The sequence below is a fragment of the Anolis sagrei genome, chromosome 6 (assembly GCF_037176765.1).
Source record: "Anolis sagrei isolate rAnoSag1 chromosome 6, rAnoSag1.mat, whole genome shotgun sequence".
In the NCBI taxonomy this organism is placed as follows: domain Eukaryota; kingdom Metazoa; phylum Chordata; class Lepidosauria; order Squamata; family Dactyloidae; genus Anolis; species Anolis sagrei.
In genome coordinates, this window is record NC_090026.1 from 4,038,116 (window position 1) to 4,057,118 (window position 19,003).

Below are 19,003 nucleotides of genomic sequence, written 5' to 3' on the forward strand. Positions count from 1 at the left end.
TAGGCTTTGCTGTCTCCTCATGATGTGGCCAAAGGACTTCAACTTTGTCTCTAGTCTCCTTCGTTCCTCCAGTGAGCAGTCGGGCTTTATTTCCTGGAGGATGGACTGGTTGGATCTTCTCGCAGTCCAAGGCACTCTCAGGACTTTCCTCCAACACCACAGCTCAAAAGCATCGATCTTCCTTCGCACAGCCTTCCCTCAGGTCCAGCTCTCACATCCGTAGGTGACTACAGGGAAGACCATGGCTTTGACTAGGCAATGGATCTTGGTTGCCAGTCTGATGTCTCTACTCTTTACTATTTTATTGAGACTGGACATTGCTCTCCTCCCAAGAAGGAAGCGTCTCCTGATGTCCTGGCCACAGTCCGCATCTGCAGTCATCTTTGCGCCTAGAAATACAAAGTCTGTCACGGCCTCCACGTTTTCTCCCTCTATTTCCCAGTTGTCAATCATTCTTGTTGCCATAATCTTGGTTTTTTTGATGTTTAGCTGCAACCCGGCTTTTGCGCTTTCTTCTTTCACCTTGGTTAGAAGGCTCTTCAAATGTCATCTATATAAATAAAAATGTAATGTTCACTTGTGGGATTAACAGAACTCAAAAACCACTGGATGAATTGACACCAAATTTGGACACAAGACACCTACTAACTCAAGGAGTGACCATCACTCAAAAAATTGATTTTGTCATTTGGGAGTTGTAGTTGCTGGGATTTATAGTTTACTTACAATCAAAGATCATTCTGAACTCCACCAATGATGGAATTGAACCAAACGGGGTACACAGGATGTCCATGACCAACAGAAAACATTAGAAGGGTTTGGTGGGCATTGACCTTGAATTTGGGAGTTGTAGTTCACCTACATCCAGAGAGCACTGTGGACTCAAGCAATGATGGATCTGGACCAAACTTGGCTCAAATATTCCATATGCCCAAATATGAACACAGATGGAGTTTGAGGAAAATAGACTTCGACATTTGGGAGTTGTAGTTACTGGGATTTATAGTTCACCTACAATCAAAGCGCATGCTGAACCCCACCAAAGATAGAATTGGGGCAAACTTCCCACACAGAACTTAAGGCCATCCAGTCCAACTCCCTTCACCAGGGCAAGAAAACATAATCAAAGCCCTCCTGACTAAGAGCAACCAGCCATAGATATAGATAGATAGATAGATAGATATTATTCATACACACAGAGAGATATAGTATCATATATTTGAAAGGGACCCCTAAAGAAGGACAATAATATGTTGCCTGTTCCAGAGTAAGCAAACCAGACACTCTCCACATCAACACTGACAAAGAAACAGCAAGAAATACTATTTACCCACAAGCATCAAGACATTACATATATTAGAAACCAACACTTTCTAATTACTTTATTTTCCAGATCAACAGACTGGGCCACAGCAACGCCTGGCAGGGGACCGCTAGTTTCCTAATAAAAACATGAGAAAAGTTTATTCATCTGCAAAAGCTTTGTTTTTGCAGGAGGGACACCTTCCTACAGCCCATTTTGCTTCAGTTTTTCAATGAATATCTCATCATAGAATTTCAACCAATCCAACCTAGCCTGTGGCAGCCACAAAAACATATTTCTGGAGTATAGAATTATAGAATTCTAGAGTTGGAAGAGACCTGGTGGGCCATCCAGTCCAACCCTTTCTGCCAAGAAGTAGGATAATTGCATTCAAAGTACCCCTGACAGATGGCCATCCAGCCTCAAAGCCGCCAAGGAAGGAGCCTCCACCACACTCCAGGACAGAGAGTTCCACTGCTGGACAGCTCTCTCTCACACAGTTAAGAAGTTCACCTCTCTAATCACCTCTCAACAAAAGATTGCTTCAGGCACTGCCAGGCAATCAAATGCTAATCAAGGTGGTCAGTTGAAACATTCACACCTAGCTCCAGCAGACAGCAGTCCTTTGTCCCACCCTGGTCATTCCACAGATATATAAACCCCTTTTCCTAGTTCCAACAGACTTCACTACCTCTGAGAATGCTTGCCATAGATGCAGGCGAAACGTCAGGAGAAATGCCTCTAGAACATGGCCATATAGCCCGAAAAAACCTACAGCAACCCAGTTAAGAAGTTCTTTCAATCTCTCCTCATAGGGTTTGTTCTCCAGACCCTGGATCCTTTGAGTTGCCCTCTTCCTCTGCACACATTCCAGCTTAGAGTCAACATCTCTCTTTAATTGTGGTACCCAGAATTGGACTCAAGGTGATTCCAGGTGTGGTCTGACCAAGGCAGAAGAGAATAAAGGGGTAGCATGACTTGTCTGGATCTGGCCACCAGACTCGGATTTATGCAGGCCAAATCACATTGGCTTTTTTCGGTGCTGCATGACATTGTTGGCTCATGTTCACCTTCCTCCCCATGAGGACTCCAAGATCTTTTCCACATGTCCTGCTGTCGAGCCAGGCATCCTCCCCCATTCTGTCTCTTTGCATTTTCTTTTTTCTGCCTAAGTGGCATTTCTTGCATTTCCCCCCGTTTAACTTCATTGTGTGAGTTTGGGCTCATCATCTCTCTAATCTGTGATGATCATTTTGATTCCTGCTCCTGTCTTCTGCAGTATTGGCTCTCCCTCCCAGTTTGGTCCCATCTGCAAACTGGATGATCATGCCTTCTAACCCTTCATCTAAGTCATTGACAAAGATTTTGAACAGGACCAGGCCCAGGACACTGATGATGGCACTCCACGCGTTACTTCTTTCCAGGATGAAGAGGAGGAAGCATAGGGGAGAATCATCCTTTGGGTTCATTCACTTAACCAATGACAGATCTACCTAACCATAGTTTTGCCTAGCCCACATTGGACTAGTTGGTTTGCCAGGAGGTCATGGACAGCAATGGGTCCCAAAGTGACCCATTTAAGGTGAAATCAGGTGTCAAACAGGGATGTGTTATTGCCCCAACTGTATTCTCCGAAGCTCTAGGTGCTCTTACTGCCTATTACAGGGAAAACAATCTGATCCCTAATCCATCTAAAACACAGACATGCGCCTTTCACCTTAAGAACAGACAAGCATCTCGAGCTCTGAGGATTACCTGGGAAGGAATCCCACTGGAGCATTGCAGCGCACCCAAATACCTGGGAGTCACTTTGGACCGTGCTCTGACCTACAAGAAGCACTGCCTGAAGATCAAACAAAAAGTGGGTGCTAGAAACAACATCATACGAAAGCTGACTGGCACAACCTGGGGATCACAACCAGACACAGTGAAGACATCTGCCCTTGCGCTGTGCTACTCTGCTGCTGAGTATGCATGCCCAGTGTGGAACACATCTCATCACACTAAAACAGTGGATGTGGCTCTTAATGAGACATGCCGCATTATCACGGGGTGTCTGCGACCCACACCACTGGAGAAATTACACTGCTTAGCCGGTATTGCACCACCTGACATCCGCCGGGGAGTAGCAGCCAATAGTGAAAGGACCAAGGCAGAGACATTTCCAGCTCATCCCCTGTTTGGGTATCAGCCAGCACGTCAACGACTTAAATCAAGACATAGTTTTCTTAGAACTACAGAGACACTCGCTGGAACACCCCAGCAAGCGAGAGTCCAAAAGTGGCAGGCCCAAACCCAGCACCTCAATTCATGGGTGATACCAGATGAGAGACTCCCCCCTGGGCACTCAGAAGACTGGGCGACTTGGAAGGCGCTGAACAGATTGCGCTCTGGCACCACGAGATGCAGAGCCAATCTTAAGAAATGGGGCTACAGGGTGGAATCCTCGGCATGCGAGTGCGGAGAAGAACAAACTACTGACCACCTGCTGCAATGCACCCTGAGCCCTGCCACATGCACGATGGAGGACCTTCTTGCGGCAACCCCAGAGGCACTCCAAGTGGCCAGATACTGGTCAAAGGACATTTAACCAAATACCAAATTTACAAAATCTGTGTGGGTTTTTTTCCTTTCTTTTTTTTTCTTTTTCTTTTTAATCTCTGTGTTTGTTTTGCTCTGTTGGAATTGTAATACAATGGTTGCTGATGACACGATAAATAAATTGCTATGATACTTCATCTTGTTGACGGGAAGCTTCCCACGGAGTGGAAATCATCTATCGGACAGATGGCAAGCTGTTTAACCTCAGCAGACTGAAAGCCAAAACCAAGGTTACAACAACATCTGTTATAGAACTCCAGTATGCTGATGACAATGTTGTCTGTGCGCATTCAGAAGAAGATCTACAAGCCACTCTAAACACCTTCGCAGAAGCATACAAGCAGCTCGGCGTGTCATTAAACATTGAGAAAACCAAAGTGCTCTTCCAGCGGTCACCAGCCAATCCCTCTCCAAAGCCAGAAATACAGCTTAATGGTGTAACATTAGAAAATGTTGACCATTTCCGTTCCCTTGGCAGCCACCTCTCCACAAAAGTCAATATTGACACTGAAATTCAACACTGTCTGAGCTCTGAGAGTGCAGCATTTTTCTGAATGAAGCAGAGAGTGTTTGAGGACCGGGACATCCTCAGGGATACCAAGGTGCCTATTTATAAAGCTATTGTCCTCCCAACCCTACTATATGCTTGTGAGACGTGGACTGTCTACAGACGTCACATGCAACTCCTGGAATCATTCCATCAGTGCTGCCTCCGGAAAATCCTGCAAATCTTATGGGAAGACAAGTGGACAAATGTCAGTGTACTGGAAGAAGCAAAGACCACCAGCACTGAAGCGATGGTCCTCCGCCATCAACTCTGCTGGGCCGGCCATGTTGTCCGGATGCCTGACCACCGTCTCCCAAAACAGTTGCTCTATTCCGAACTCAAGAACGGAAAATGGAATGTTGTTGGGCAGGAAAAGAGATTGAAAGATGGGCTCAAAGCCAACCTTAAAAACTCTGGCATAGACACAGAGAACTGGGAAGCCCTGGCCCTTGAGCACTCCAGCTGGAGGTCAGCTGTGACCAGCAGTGCTGTAGAATTTGAAGAGGCATGAATAGGGAGCGAAAGAGAAAAATGTGCCAAGAGGAAGGCGCGTCAAGCCAACCCCGACTGGGACTGCCTTCTACCTGGAAACCGATGCCCTCTCTGCGGGAGAAGATGCAGGTCAAGAATAGGGCTCCACAGCCACCTACGGACCCACCCCCAGGACACCGAACTTGGAGGACCATCATCCTCGGACTACAAGGGATCGCCTAAGCAAGTAAAGTAAGAAGAGGTGGAAGCATAGGGGAGAATCACCCTTTGGGTTCATTCGCTTAACCAATGACAGATTCGCCTAACTGTAATTTTGCCTAGTCCACTTGGACTAGTTTCCTTGCCAGAAGGTCATGGGGGACCTTGTTGAAGGCAGGCCTCTCTGAAATCCAGGTAAGCTCCATCCACGGCATTCCCCGCATCTACCCAGCTTGAAATTCTATCGAAAAAAGAGATCAGATGAGTCTGGCATGACGTGTTTTTGATACATCCATGTTGACTACTAGCAATGCCCGCATTCCTTTCTTTGCAGACCACTTCCTTAATGATCTTTAAGAACCAAATCCTTTCAAAAATCAGGACTGCACAATTAAACAGGAAATAATACTTTCAAACCAGGAACAGATTTTTTTTCCAAATTTGATTACATAGTATAATCATAGAAGAATTATCGTATGCCTTCAAGTCAGTGCCGACTGATGGCGAATCTATTGTAGGATGCTCCTGGCATGATTTGCTCGGAAGCAGTTTGCCCTTGCTTTCTTATGAGGCTGAGAGATGGTGACTCCATCAATGGAGATTCAGATCTTGCTTTCATCTGCCTCTTCCAAGGGTTTTCTCGGCAAGACTTCTTCTACTGAGTTTTGCCACTCTTGCCTTCTCCTGAAGCTGAGAATGTGACTTGGCCAAAGTCACCCAATACGTTTTCATGGCTGAGTGAAGATTTGAACCCTCCTCTCCAGAGTTCAGCATTCATGACCTCCTTGACTCCTCTTCCCGTTTGCACCAATGACTCATGATTCCCAAGAAAGCCCTTTTTGAGCTGCTCTTCTGCAAAGGAATCCTTTGGGGCTGACGAAGGGGAATAAAAAGGCTTTACTCCAGGGGTAAAATAGCCCTGAGTGGACAAGTATGGGTGGATCCAGGGAAAGTGATACGCTTGGAGAAAGTTGATTGCGATGCCATAAGTCACCACAAAACTGGGGAAGTGAAACTCTTGCTGGACTGGCTGCACGTTGGCATTATATTCTTCCTTCAAGCGAATTCCCTTTGCTTTTCATCAGCACCTTTGCCAAACCTTCTGGGGAACCAGACTCCCTTTTGTGTCCAAAAGGGCATAGAGTCCTAAAGTTGGAAGGGGTTGTTGGAGCATGCAAGGAATCAGTGAGTTTGTGTATGTCAACTGTAAAATAAGATGCACAAGGCTGATTGGTTGAGGTTTGTGCGGGGAGCTGGCTGAGCCTGGGACTTCTGGTTACAGTTACATTTTTCAGGCAGCTGAGCCTGGGACTTTTGGTCACAGTTACATTTTTCAGGCAGCTGAGTCTGGGCCTTTGGTTACATTTACATTTTTCAGGCAGCTGAGCCTGGGGCTTTTGGTTACATTTACATTGTATTGTCGAAGGCTTTCATGGCCGGAATCACTGGATTGTTGTAGGTTTTTCCAGGCTATATGGCCATGTTCTAGAGGCATTTTCTCCTGATGTTTCGCCTAAATCTATGGCAAGCATCCTCAGAGGTAGTGGCGTCTGTTGGAAGTAGGAAAATGGGTTTATATATCTGTGGAATGACTAGAGTGGGGCAAAGGACTCTTGTCTGCTGGTGCTAGGTGTGACTGTATCAACTGACCACCTTAATTTACATTTTTCAGGCAGCTGAGCCTGGGGCTTTTGGTTACAGTTACATTTTTCAGGCAGCTGAGCCTGGGGCTTTTGGTTACAGTTAAATTCTTCATGCAGCTGAGCCTGGGACTTTTGGTTACAGTTACATTTTTCAGGCTTGAGCTATGCAGGTACTTGAAGAGAAGCAGAGAGAGAGTTTGGAGTGTGTTCTTGCTTCATGAGCTGCAGGAGGAGTTTATCCACATGGACAAAAAAAGACCATTTAAAATCTCTCATAAAAGGACGTTATGTGCAACTGATGCAACTGACCATATTGTACATATGTTGTTCTGAACTACAAAGAGTGAACTACTTGTCCTCTATTATTCACCTGCATGGCATATTTTCTTTCTCTGGCAAGGCAGTGTGTGGGCTGATCAAATGGTTTATTTTCATTACGGCACAGGGGCCCCCAAAGGCCATCCAGTCCAACCCCCTTCTCCAAGTCAGCAAGCCATCACCGAAGCCTTATCAACAGATGACCATCCAGCTTCTGCTTACAAACTTCCAGAGAAGAACACTCCACTAGTCTCCCAGGAAGGCTATTCCACTAGAATTGGAAGGGACCCCCAAAAGCCACTCAATCCAACCCCATTCAGCTGAATGAACGAGGATCCTTGGAGTAGTGCGACCTACCATATGCATCCTAGACCCCTGCCCATCCTGGCTGATAAAAGAAGCCAGAGGGGGTTTTGCAGAGTGGGTGAAGGTGGTGGTTAATGGCTCCCTACAGGAGGGTAGGTTTCCAGCGAGCTTAAAACAAGCTATCATAAAACCGCTGTTGAAAAAACCATCACTGGACCCCACTCAATTAGACAACTATCAGCCAGTGTCCAATCTCCCCTACTTGGGCAAAGTCATGGAACGTGTGGTGGCAACACAACTCCAGGAATTTCTGGTAGACACTGATTATCTAGACCCGGCACAGTCTGGCTTCAGACTGGGACATGGAACTGAGACAGCCTTGGTTGCCTTGGTAGATGATCTTTGCCGGGAGCTGGACAGGGGGAGTGTGTCCCTGTTAGTTCTGCTGGACCTCTCAGCGGCCTTCGATACCGTCGACCATGGTATCCTTCTGGAACGCCTCATAGATATGGGACTTGGGGGTACTGCTCTGCAGTGGCTCCAGTCCTTTCTTGAGGGACGGTCCCAGAAGGTGTTACTGGGTGACACCTGTTTGGCCCCACAACCGTTGTTGTGTGGAGTCCCACAGGGTTCATTTCTGTCCCTGATGTTGTTTAACATCTACATGAAGCCGCTGGGAGAGATCATTCGGAGTTTCGGAATGAGGTGTTATCTCTATGCAGATGATGTCCAAATCTGTCACTCCTTCTCACCTGTCACCAAGGAGGCTGTCTAAACCTTGAACTGGTGTTTGGCTGCTGTGTCGGACTGGATGAGAGCTAACAAATTGAAACTGAATCCAGACAAGACAGAGGTCCTACTGGTCAGTCGTAAGGCTGAACAGGGTATAGGGTTACAGCCTGTGTTAGACGGGGTTACACTCCCCCTGAAGACGCAGGTTCGCAGCTTGGGAGTGATCCTGGACTCATCGCTGAGCCTGGAACCCCAGGTCTCAGCGGTGGCCGGGAGAGCTTTTACACAATTACAACTTGTGCATCAGTTGCGCACGTACCTTGGGAAGTCAGATCTGGCCACAGTGGTCCACGCTCTTGTTACATCCCGAATAGATTACTGCAACACACTCTACGTGGGGTTGCCTTTGAAGACTGTTCGGAAACTTCAATTAGTCCAGCGGGCGGCAGCCAGATTAGTCACCGGAGCGTCATACAGGGAGCACACCACCCCTCTGTTATGTCAGCTCCACTGGCTGCCAATCCAGTTCCGAGCACAATTAAAAGTGCTGGTTTTGACCTACAAAACCCTTTATGGCTCCGGCCCAGCATATCTGTCCGAACGCATCTCCCTCTATGTCCCACCTCGGAGTCTGAGATCTTCTGAGGAGGCTCTGCTCTCGATCCCACCTCTATCACAAGTGAGATTGGTGGGGACGAGGAGCAGGGCCTTCTCGGTGGTGGCCCCTCACCTGTGGAATTCACTCCTCGGGGAAATTAGGTCATCGACATCCCTCCTCTCCTTCAGAAGGAAATTAAAAACATGGTTATGGGACCAGGCTTTCAGAATCAAGAGTACTTGACAAGTGGAATGAATTTACGGACTATGAGATGGCGAACGCTGAGCATTAGATTGTTTTTATTGATTTTAATGTATGGACTGACTGTCTTAATTGTTATAATTGCTGTTTACATGTTTTATCCATTGTTATGTTTATGTTGGCATCGAATTGTGCCTTTCGTAAGCCGCCCTGAGTCCCCCCTCGGGGGTTGAGAAGGGCGGGGTAGAAATGCGCGAAATAATAATAACAATAAATAATTCTGTCAAACAGGAAGACATCATCCAAACCTTCCTGACAGATGACCATCCAGCCTCTGTTGAGGAGGAGAAGAAGAAGACTCCATCTGACTTAAAGTTTGAAGGAATCTCCAAAGGCCATCATCTAGTCCAACACCATTCTGCCAGGCAGGAAGACACCATAAAAACCCCAGATTTATTCTTTTTGGACTCCATTGGTTTTTTCTCAACAAAAATGGACCTACCAAAATCGTAAGATTTCCCTCCATTTCAATCACCGTCCAACAGCTGAATGAACGAGGCATTAGAATGGTTGGCTTTCCAGCCCACGAAAGAGAAGGAGGCCCTTGACTTCAGTCTAAGGGGAATACAACCAAATTCAACACATTTCAGAAAAGGGAATTGCTCAAACGGAAGCAGGGAAAGCCATCAGAGAGAAAAGAGAAGTTGTGGTGCAGAAGAGCAAATCGGTTGAAGAAACTTGGAGGTTAGTTCAAAAACCACTGAAACCGAGGGTGCATCTACACTGTCGTATTAATGCAGTTTGATACCACTTTGACTGCCGGCGCTATGGAATCACGGGAGTCATCGTTTATTTTACAATAATTTTAGTGTCATACAAGAAAGATTATGTAACATGATTAGGGTTAATTTTAATGGTTCATTTTATATTGTATGTTTTAATGCTATTGTAAACCAGTCAGTTGGAGAAAGGCGAAATAAATATTTCCTAAATAAATAAATAGTTTCCAAATATCTTTAGCCTTCTCTGTCCCTGTTATGCCAGCTCCACTGGCTGCCAATCTGCTACCGAGAACAATTCAAAGTGCTGGCTTTAGCCTACAAAGCCCTAAATGGTTCCGGCCCAGTTTACCTGTCCAAACGTATCTCCCTCTAGGAACCATCAAAGAGATTAAGATCTTCTGGGGAGGCCCTGCTCTCGGTCCCACCTGCTTTGCAAGTGCGGTTGGTGGGGACGAGAGACAGGGCCTTCTCAGTGGTGGCTCCTCGGCTATGGAACTCTCTCCCCAGTGAGATTCGATCAGTGTTTTCCCTCCTGACCTTTAGAAAAAGAACAAAGACATAGATATAGAACCAAGCTTTTGACTAGTCTTCTTCTTACGCAATCCCTCATTGTCCAAGTAAAATTGTCCTCCAAGTGTGGAGTCCTGACGGTGGGTCCATAGGTGGCTGTGGAGCCCTATTCTTGACCCACATGTTCTCCCGCAGTGAGGGCATCGCTTTCCAGGTGGAAGCCGATCCCGGTCGGGGTTGGCTTGATGCGTCTTCCTCTTGGCACATTTCTCCCTTTCGCCCTCCATTCGTGCCTCTTCAAATTCCAGAGCACTGCTGGTCACAGCTGACCTCCAGTTAGAGCGTTCAAGGGCCAGGGCTTCCCAGTTCTCTGTGTCTATGCCACAGTTTTTAAGGTTGCCTTTAAACCCATCTTTAAATCTCATTTCCTGTCCTCCAGCATTCCGTTTCCCATTCTTGAGTTCGGATGATCTGATGATCTTTGGGCATTTGGACAATGTGGCCAATCCAGCGGAGTTGATGGTGGAAGAGCATAACTTCAGTGCTGGTGGTCTTTGCTTCTTCCAGCATGCTGACATTTCCCCACCTGTCTTCCTAAGAGGTTCGCAGGATTTTTCAGAGGCAACACTAATGGAATCATTCAGGAGTTGAGTGTGACGTCTGTAGACAGTCCACGTTTCGCAGGCATACAGCAGGGTTGGGAGGACAATAGCTTTATCAACAAGCCCCTTCGTGTCTCTATGATGTCCAGGTCCTCAAACACTCTCTGCTTCATTCGGAAGAGTGCTGCACTCACAGAGCTCAGGCAGTATTGTATTTCAGTGTCAATGTTGACTTTTGTGGAAAGGTGGCTGCCAAGGTATCAGAAATCACTGACTTTTCTAATATTGCACCATTAAGCTGTATTTCTGGCATTGCAGGGGGTTTGGCTGGTAACTGGTAACAACTGGCATTGCAGAGATTGGCTGGTAATAAAAGCATTTTAATGCTTTTACTAGGTGTTTTAATTTTTATATTTCATGTTTAAATGTCCCTTTATCTTATCTTATGGTGAACTGTCCTATTGATTATATGCCTAATTATATGTTGTTGATTTGAGCTTTGTTTTATGTATCTGAGGCATTGAATTTTGCCATTATTTTGTGTAAACCGCTTTGAGTCCCCACAGGGTGGAGAAAAGACTGCAGCCAGGAAATCAGGAGACGTTTCCTTCTTGGGAGGAGAGCAATGTCCAATCTCACTAAAATAGTGAAGAGTAGAGACATCACACTGGCAACGAAGATCCGCATAGTCAAAGCAATGTTGTTCCCTGTAGTAACCTACGGATGTGAGAGCTGGACCTTAGGGAAGACTGAGCAAAGGAAGAGAGATGCTTTTGAATTGTGGTGTTGGAGGAAAGTGCTGAGAGTGCCTTGGACTGCAAGAAGATCCAACCAGTCCACCCTCCAGGAAAGAAAGCCCGACTGCTCATTGGAGGGAAGGAGACTAGAGGCCAAGATGAAGTCCTTTGGCCACATCATGAGAAGACAGGAAAGCTTAGAGAAGACAATGACTCTGGGGGAAATGGAAGGAAAAATGAAGAGGGGCCAACCAAAGGCAAGATTTTGGTCATATCAGGAGCAACTTGAGAAACTGCAAGTCGCTTCTGGTGTGAGAGAATTGGCCATCTGCAAGGACGTTGCCCAGGGGACGCTCGGATGTTTTGGTCTTTTACCTTCCTTGTGGGAGGCTTCTCTCATGTCCCCACATGAAGAGCTGGAGCTGACAGAGGGAGCTCATCCGCACTCTCCCTGGATTCGAACCTGCAACCTGTCGGTCTTCAGTCCTGCCAGCACATGGGTTTAATCCACTGTGCCACCGGGGGCTCCCAAAGGCAAGATGGGTGGATGGCATCCTTGCAGTGACTGGCTTGACCTTGAAGGAGCTGGGGGTGGTTCCGGCCAACAGGGAGCTCTGGCGTAAGCTGGTCCAGGAGGTCAGGAAGAGTCGGAAACAGCTGAACGAATGAACAACAACAACACACACACACACACACACACATATATATATTCTCCACCCTGGGGGAATATATATATACATACATACACACACACACACACACACACACACACGAATATTGTAAATAAATAAGAGTTCCGATGCTTCACCAAACTACAGCAGTACTCTCTATTGAAGAGTGCATCCACAACCCAGAATAACTTCCCCATCTGTACACTCTCAAGTGACTTGGGGAAACCCTGACGTTTGCAGAAACACAACAAATGTTTAGAAAGCAGCCACAGAGGAAGTGACAGGAATATCAAAAACACATACTAGAAGACCACAGGATGGAAGGTGCAATGGTGTATTCTTGGGACTACATCTCCCAGAACCCCCAGCTAGGTGGGAAGATGCCCCCAAACTTATTGGGCGGTCTATTCCTACACAACAACATCCAAGTTCCTACACAACAACATCCAAGTTAGACCACATCTGGAATATTGTGTCCAATTCTGGGCACCACAATTCAAGAGAGATATTGACAAGCTGGAAAGTGTCCAGAGGAGGGCGACTAAAATGATCAAGGGTCTGGAGAACAAGCCCTATGAGGAGCGGCTTAGGGAACTGGGCATGTTTAGCCTGAAGAAGAGAAGGCTGAGAGGAGATATGATAGCCATGTATAAATATGTGAGAGGAAGCCACAGGGAGGAGGGAGCAAGCTTGCTTTCTGCTTCCTTGGAGACTAGGACACGGAACAATGGCTTCAAACTACAAGAGAGGAGATTCCATCTGAACATTAGGAAGAACTTCCTGACTGTGAGAGCCGTTCAGCAGTGGAACTCTCTGCCCCGGAGTGTGGTGGAGGCTCCTTCCTTGGAAGCTTTTAAACAGAGGCTGGATGGCCATCTGTCAGGGGTGATTTGAATGCAATATTCCTGCTTCTTGGCAGAATGGGGGTGGACTGGATGGCCCATGAGGTCTCTTCCAACTCTTTGATTCTATGATTCTATGATTCTATGATTCTAAGTTCTAATAACTTCGAAGGAGAGGCTTTTCTTTTTTCATGGGTCCAAATAACAATACATTTAATATATATATATGAACAAGGAAATGGAGTAGTGTGTCCACTCTGCCTTTGCAACAGAGATCTTCTTGACATGCTTAGGAGTTCACTTGACCTAGGATTGGGAGGTTGCCCAAAACAATACTAAATCCATGCAAGATTAGAGCCCAAATCCATTATTCTAATCCAGTGGTTCCCAACCTTCCTAATGCCACAACCCCTTAATACAGTTCCTCATGTTGTGGTGACACCCAACCATAAAATTATTTTCGTTGCTACTTCATAATTATAATTTTGCTACTATTATGAATCGTAATGTCAATATCTGATATGCAGGATGGATTTTCATTCACTGGACCAAATTGGGCACAAATACCCAATACACCCAAATTTGAATACTGGGAATGGGGGATTGATGTTGTCATTTGGGAGTTGTAGTTGCTGGGATTTATAGTTCACCTATAATCAAAGAGCATTCGTAACTCCACCAGAGATGGAATTGAACCAAATTTAGTACACAGGACTCCCATGACCAATAGAATATACTGGAAGGGTTTGGTGGGCATTGACCTTGAGTTTGGGAGTTGTAGTTCGCCAACATCTGGACTGTGGACTCAAACAAGGATGGATCTGAGCAGGGGCAGCTCAACCCATTATGCAAAGTAAGCATTTGCAGTATAGTTGATTTTGCCCAGGGGTGCTCTTGAGGCGCTCTTGGGGGAAAATAGACCTTGACATATGCGAATTGTAGTTACTTCGATGTATGTAAGGTAGGTATTCCCCTGGCATTAAGTCCAGTCATGTCTGACTCTGGGGGTTGGTGCTTATCTCCATTTCTAAGCTGAAGAGCCAGCATTGTCCGTAGACACCTCCAAGGTCATGTGGCCAGCATGACTGCATGGCCACCATTACCTTCCTGCCAGAGCAGTACCTATTGATCTACTCACATTTGCATGTTTCCAAACTGCTAGGTTGGCAGAAGCTGGGGCTGACAGAGGAAGCTCACGCCACTCCCCTATGACCTTTTGGTCAACAAGTTTAGCAGCTCAGCGGTTTAACCCACTGCTCCACCAGGGGCTCCTTTTAGGAGTTGTAGTTACTGGGATTTATAGTTCACCTACGATCAAAGAGTATTCTGCACTCCACCAATGATGGAATTGAACCAAACTTGACACACAGAATTCCCATGACCAATAGAAAATACTGGAAGAGTTTGGTGGGCATTGACCTTGAGTTTGGGAGTTGTAGTTCACCAACATCCGGAGAGCACTGTGGACTCAAACAAGGATGGATCTGGACCAAACTTGACATGCACACTCCATATGCCCCAATGTGAACAGTGGTTGAGTTTGGGGAAAATAGACTTTGACATGTAGGAGTTGTAGTTGCTGGGATTTATAGTTCACCTACAATCAAAGAGCATTCGGAACCCCACCAACGATAGAATTGGGCCAAACTTCTCACACAGAATCTCCATGACTAACAGAAAATATTGTGTTTTCTGATGGTCTTTGGCGACCCCTAGGACACCCCACTCATGATCCCCCCCAAGGTCCCGACCCCCAAGTTGAGAAACACTGTTCTAATCTGAAGACTCGACATCCCAATCACCAAAGAAAAAGCTGTCCCCAAAAAAGTACCTTTTGCAAGCTCTGGGCAGGAAAAAATCCCCAGGGTGCAGGAGGTGCTAATTAAAAAAGAAAGTGCTAATTGGAAGTAAGGAAAGAGCTAATTAAAAGGAAGATGGTTTGGGGAGGGAGGGAGGCAGCCGTGCCGTCTGTGGCCTAGATTCTGCAGAGACCCAGTTCCTTGTCCTTTTCCATACACAGAAAATGGCCTCGTTTCCATTGCGAGTCCAGGGTTCCATTTACACTATAGAACAAATGTAGTTCCATGGCGCAGCGCTATGGTATCCTGGGATTTGTAGTTTCCCAAGGTGTTTATCCTTTTCTGCCAAAGAGGCCCAGTGCCTCACCAAACTACAGCACCCACTTATCTGTTGGGGAGACTTCATATGGATGCACCAAAGCAAAACAGCATTCTTTTCAATGGGGTTTATGATAGAAGTACCAAAAGGAGGGGTATACCTTGCATAAGAGACCCCTCTAAGTGAATAAAGGAAATCATGGATAAGTTAAAACACATGTATCAGTTCTGCAGAAACAGGGGATCATCACATACTTCAATTACATACCATTTGCATGGAAGGGGGTCAGACCAGATGGCCCCTGGGGTCTCTTTCAACTCTATGTCTGTCTATTTTGTGGATTTGAACTGGATGACCCCTGGTGTCTCTTGCAATGCTATGAGTCTATTATCTATCTATGAAGGTTGAGGTTGGACTAGATGACCTATCTAGTTAGTTTATCCATTTATCATGGGGGTTTGGACTGGACAACCCTTGGACTCTCTTCTAACTCTAGGAATCAATAAATCTATTGATCTAGCTATCATCTATCTATCGGTCTGCCTATGTATAATTGATCTCTTAAAGATTGGACTGGATGACCCTTGGAGTCTCTTCCAACTCTAGGAATCTATCGATCTATCTGTTTATCTATCTATAGGTCTGCCTATGTATAATCTATCTCTTAAAGGTTGGACTGGATGACCCTTGGAGTCCCTTCCAACTCTAGGAATCAATCAGCCAGCCAGCCAATCAATCAATCAATTTGCCTGTCTACCTATCATATAACTCTTAAAGGTTGGACTGGATGGCCCTTGGAGTCTCTTCCAATTCTAGGAATCAATCAGCCAGACAATCAATCAATCAATCAATCAATCAATCAATCGATTTGTCTCTCTATCATATAACTCTTAAAGGTTGGACTGGATGGCCCTTGAAGTCTCTTCCAACTATATAATTGTTTATCTTGGGGATTTGGACTGGATGGCGCTTGGCGTCTCTTTCAATGCTATGAGTCAGTCAGTTTATCTATCTATCTGGCCTATCCATTTATTGTGGGGGTTTGAACTGGATGACCCTTGGAGTCTCTTCCAACTCTAACAATCAATAAATCTATTTATCTGTTTATCTATCTGTTTATCAGTCTGCCTATGTATAATCTATCTCTTAAAGGTTGGACTGGATGACTCTTGGAGTCTTTTCCAACTCTAGGAATCAATCAGCCAATCAATAATCAATCAATTTGACTATTTATCATATATCTCTTAAAGATTGGATTGGATGGCCCTTGGAGTCTCTTCTAGCTCTACGAATCTATAATCTATCTCTTAAAGGTTGGACTGGATGACTCTTGGAGTCTTTCTCAACTCTAGGAATCAATCAGGCAATTAATAATCAATCAATCAATTTGTCAATCTCTCTCTTAAAAGTTGGAATGGATGGCCCTTGGAGTCTCTTCTAGCTCTAGGAATCTATAATCTATCTCTTAAAGGTTGGACTGGATGACTCTTGGAGTCTTTTCCAACTCTAGGAATCAATCAGCCAATTAATAATCAATCAATCAATTTGTCTATGTATCTCTTAAAAGTTGGAATGGATGGCCCTTGGAGTCTCTTCTAGCTTTAGGAATCTATAATCTATCTCTTAAAGGTTGGGCTGGATGACTCTTGGAGTCTTTTCCAACTCTAGGAATCAATCAGCCAATCAATAATCAATCAATTTGACTATTTATCATATATCTCTTAAAGATTGGATTGGATGGCCCTTGGAGTCTCTTCTAGCTCTACGAATCTATAATCTATCTCTTAAAGGTTGGACTGGATGACTCTTGGAGTCTTTCTCAACTCTAGGAATCAATCAGCCAATTAATAATCAATCAATCAATTTGTCTATGTATCTCTTAAAAGTTGGAATGGATGGCCCTTGGAGTCTCTTCTAGCTCTAGGAATCTATAATCTATCTCTTAAAGGTTGGACTGGATGACTCTTGGAGTCTTTTCCAACTCTAGGAATCAACCAGCCAATTAATAATAAATCAATCAATCAATTTGTCTATCTATCTCTTAAAAGTTGGAATGGATGGCCCTTGGAGTCTCTTCTAGCTTTAGGAATCTATAATCTATCTCTTAAAGGTTGGGCTGGATGACTCTTGGAATCTTTTCCAACTCTAGGAATCAACCAGCCAATTAATAACCAATCAATCAATCAATCAATCAATTTGCCTATCTATCTATCTATCTATCTATCTATCTATCTATCTATCTTTCTTTCTTTCTTTCTTTCTTTCTTTTATATGTCTTAAAAGTTGGAATGGATGGCCCTTGGAGTCTCTTCTAGCTCTAGCAATCTCTTAAAGGTTGGACTGGATGACTCTTGGAGTCTTTTCCAATTCTAGGAATCAATCAGCCAATCAATAATCAATTTGCCTATCTATCTATCTATCTATCTATCTATCTAACTAATTCATCTATCCTCTATTTTAGAGGGTTGGACTGATCACCCTTCCAACTCCATGATTCGGTCATCCATCTAATGTATCATTTTAGGAGATGGGAATAGATGACTCTTGGGGTCTCTTCCATGATTCTATCATCTATCTGTTTTTGGCTGTCATCTACCTGCCCACTGGGAGTTGGTTTCCTTCAACTCGTTGATTCTGTGATCTATCCACCTTTATTTATCCACCCCATTAACTCTCTGCTGTCCCACTTTCTCAACTCTTGAAAATGTCCTGGCTTCTCTCTGTTCCTCCCACTTTGGTCCTCAGCTTGCTTCGCTTCCTGCAAGCTGGGTTCAAAGTGCAAAAGCAGCTTGTGTTCAACTCAGGAGGCAAGAGAGGAGATGGGCTTAGATCCTGTCCTTCCCAGTCGAGTCGAGCAAAAGTAATTGCTGCTCATTTGTCTTTCCTTATTCATAACACTATGTAACACATTTTTCCAAATTCTAGCCTAACCCCGCTGTGACGATGTGTAAGTTTTATTTCTTTGGTTATGTGTAGTTTGGATAGTGGTTTAGGGATGGTAAGTATGGGAGATTATGTTTTGTGGGAGATGGTGGCTTGGTGTTAGCTGAGTTGCCATAGCAACAGGGGCGGAGCCAACTGCCTCTTCAGGAGGCAGCTGTTTTAAAAAGTCAGTCAGTGGCCGGAGAGCTACTGAGAGGACTGAGTTTCTGGGTGGAGATTCAGGAAATGTGTCTGTAGCCGGTGTGCTATAGGAAAGACTGGATCTCAGGGTGGAGATTCAGGGAATCAATTGGTGACCAAAGTGGTTGCAGAGAAGGACCCGGTAGTGAGAGAGCTACAGGAGGTTGTTGATTCTGAATTAAGAATCAAGGTTTGGCTAGGTTTAAGCCTGCTGTGCCTGCTGTGAAACGTTTTGAAGTCTATGCCTGAGATTACTCATGAAACCTTTCCAATGTAACCATCAAGATTTGTGCCTCTTGTGAAGAAACAGTTAAACTTATTATACTGCTGTTAAAATAAACTTGTTACTGTCTTCCTCAAGCCTTGCCTGATACAGTTTCTTCTAAGCTGAACAGCCTGCAATAGTGAAGTCAGCCAGAGACAGTAAACGCTACGCTATCCACTGAATAAAACCTTCTGTCATTAACAATTCCTTTATAAAATAGCTCCTAGGCTGATATTGATCGTTGCCCGGCTTCCCTCATAGATTAGGTGGCAGTGGGTGTTTTACCACTCGCACCTTCACATTCGGTGGCATTCGGTGGCATTAAAACGGTCTTCTTCACAATTGGTGGCAGCAGTTTAACAACTTCATCACACCCTCAAAGAAGAAGAAAAACACACAACCACACAAACCAGG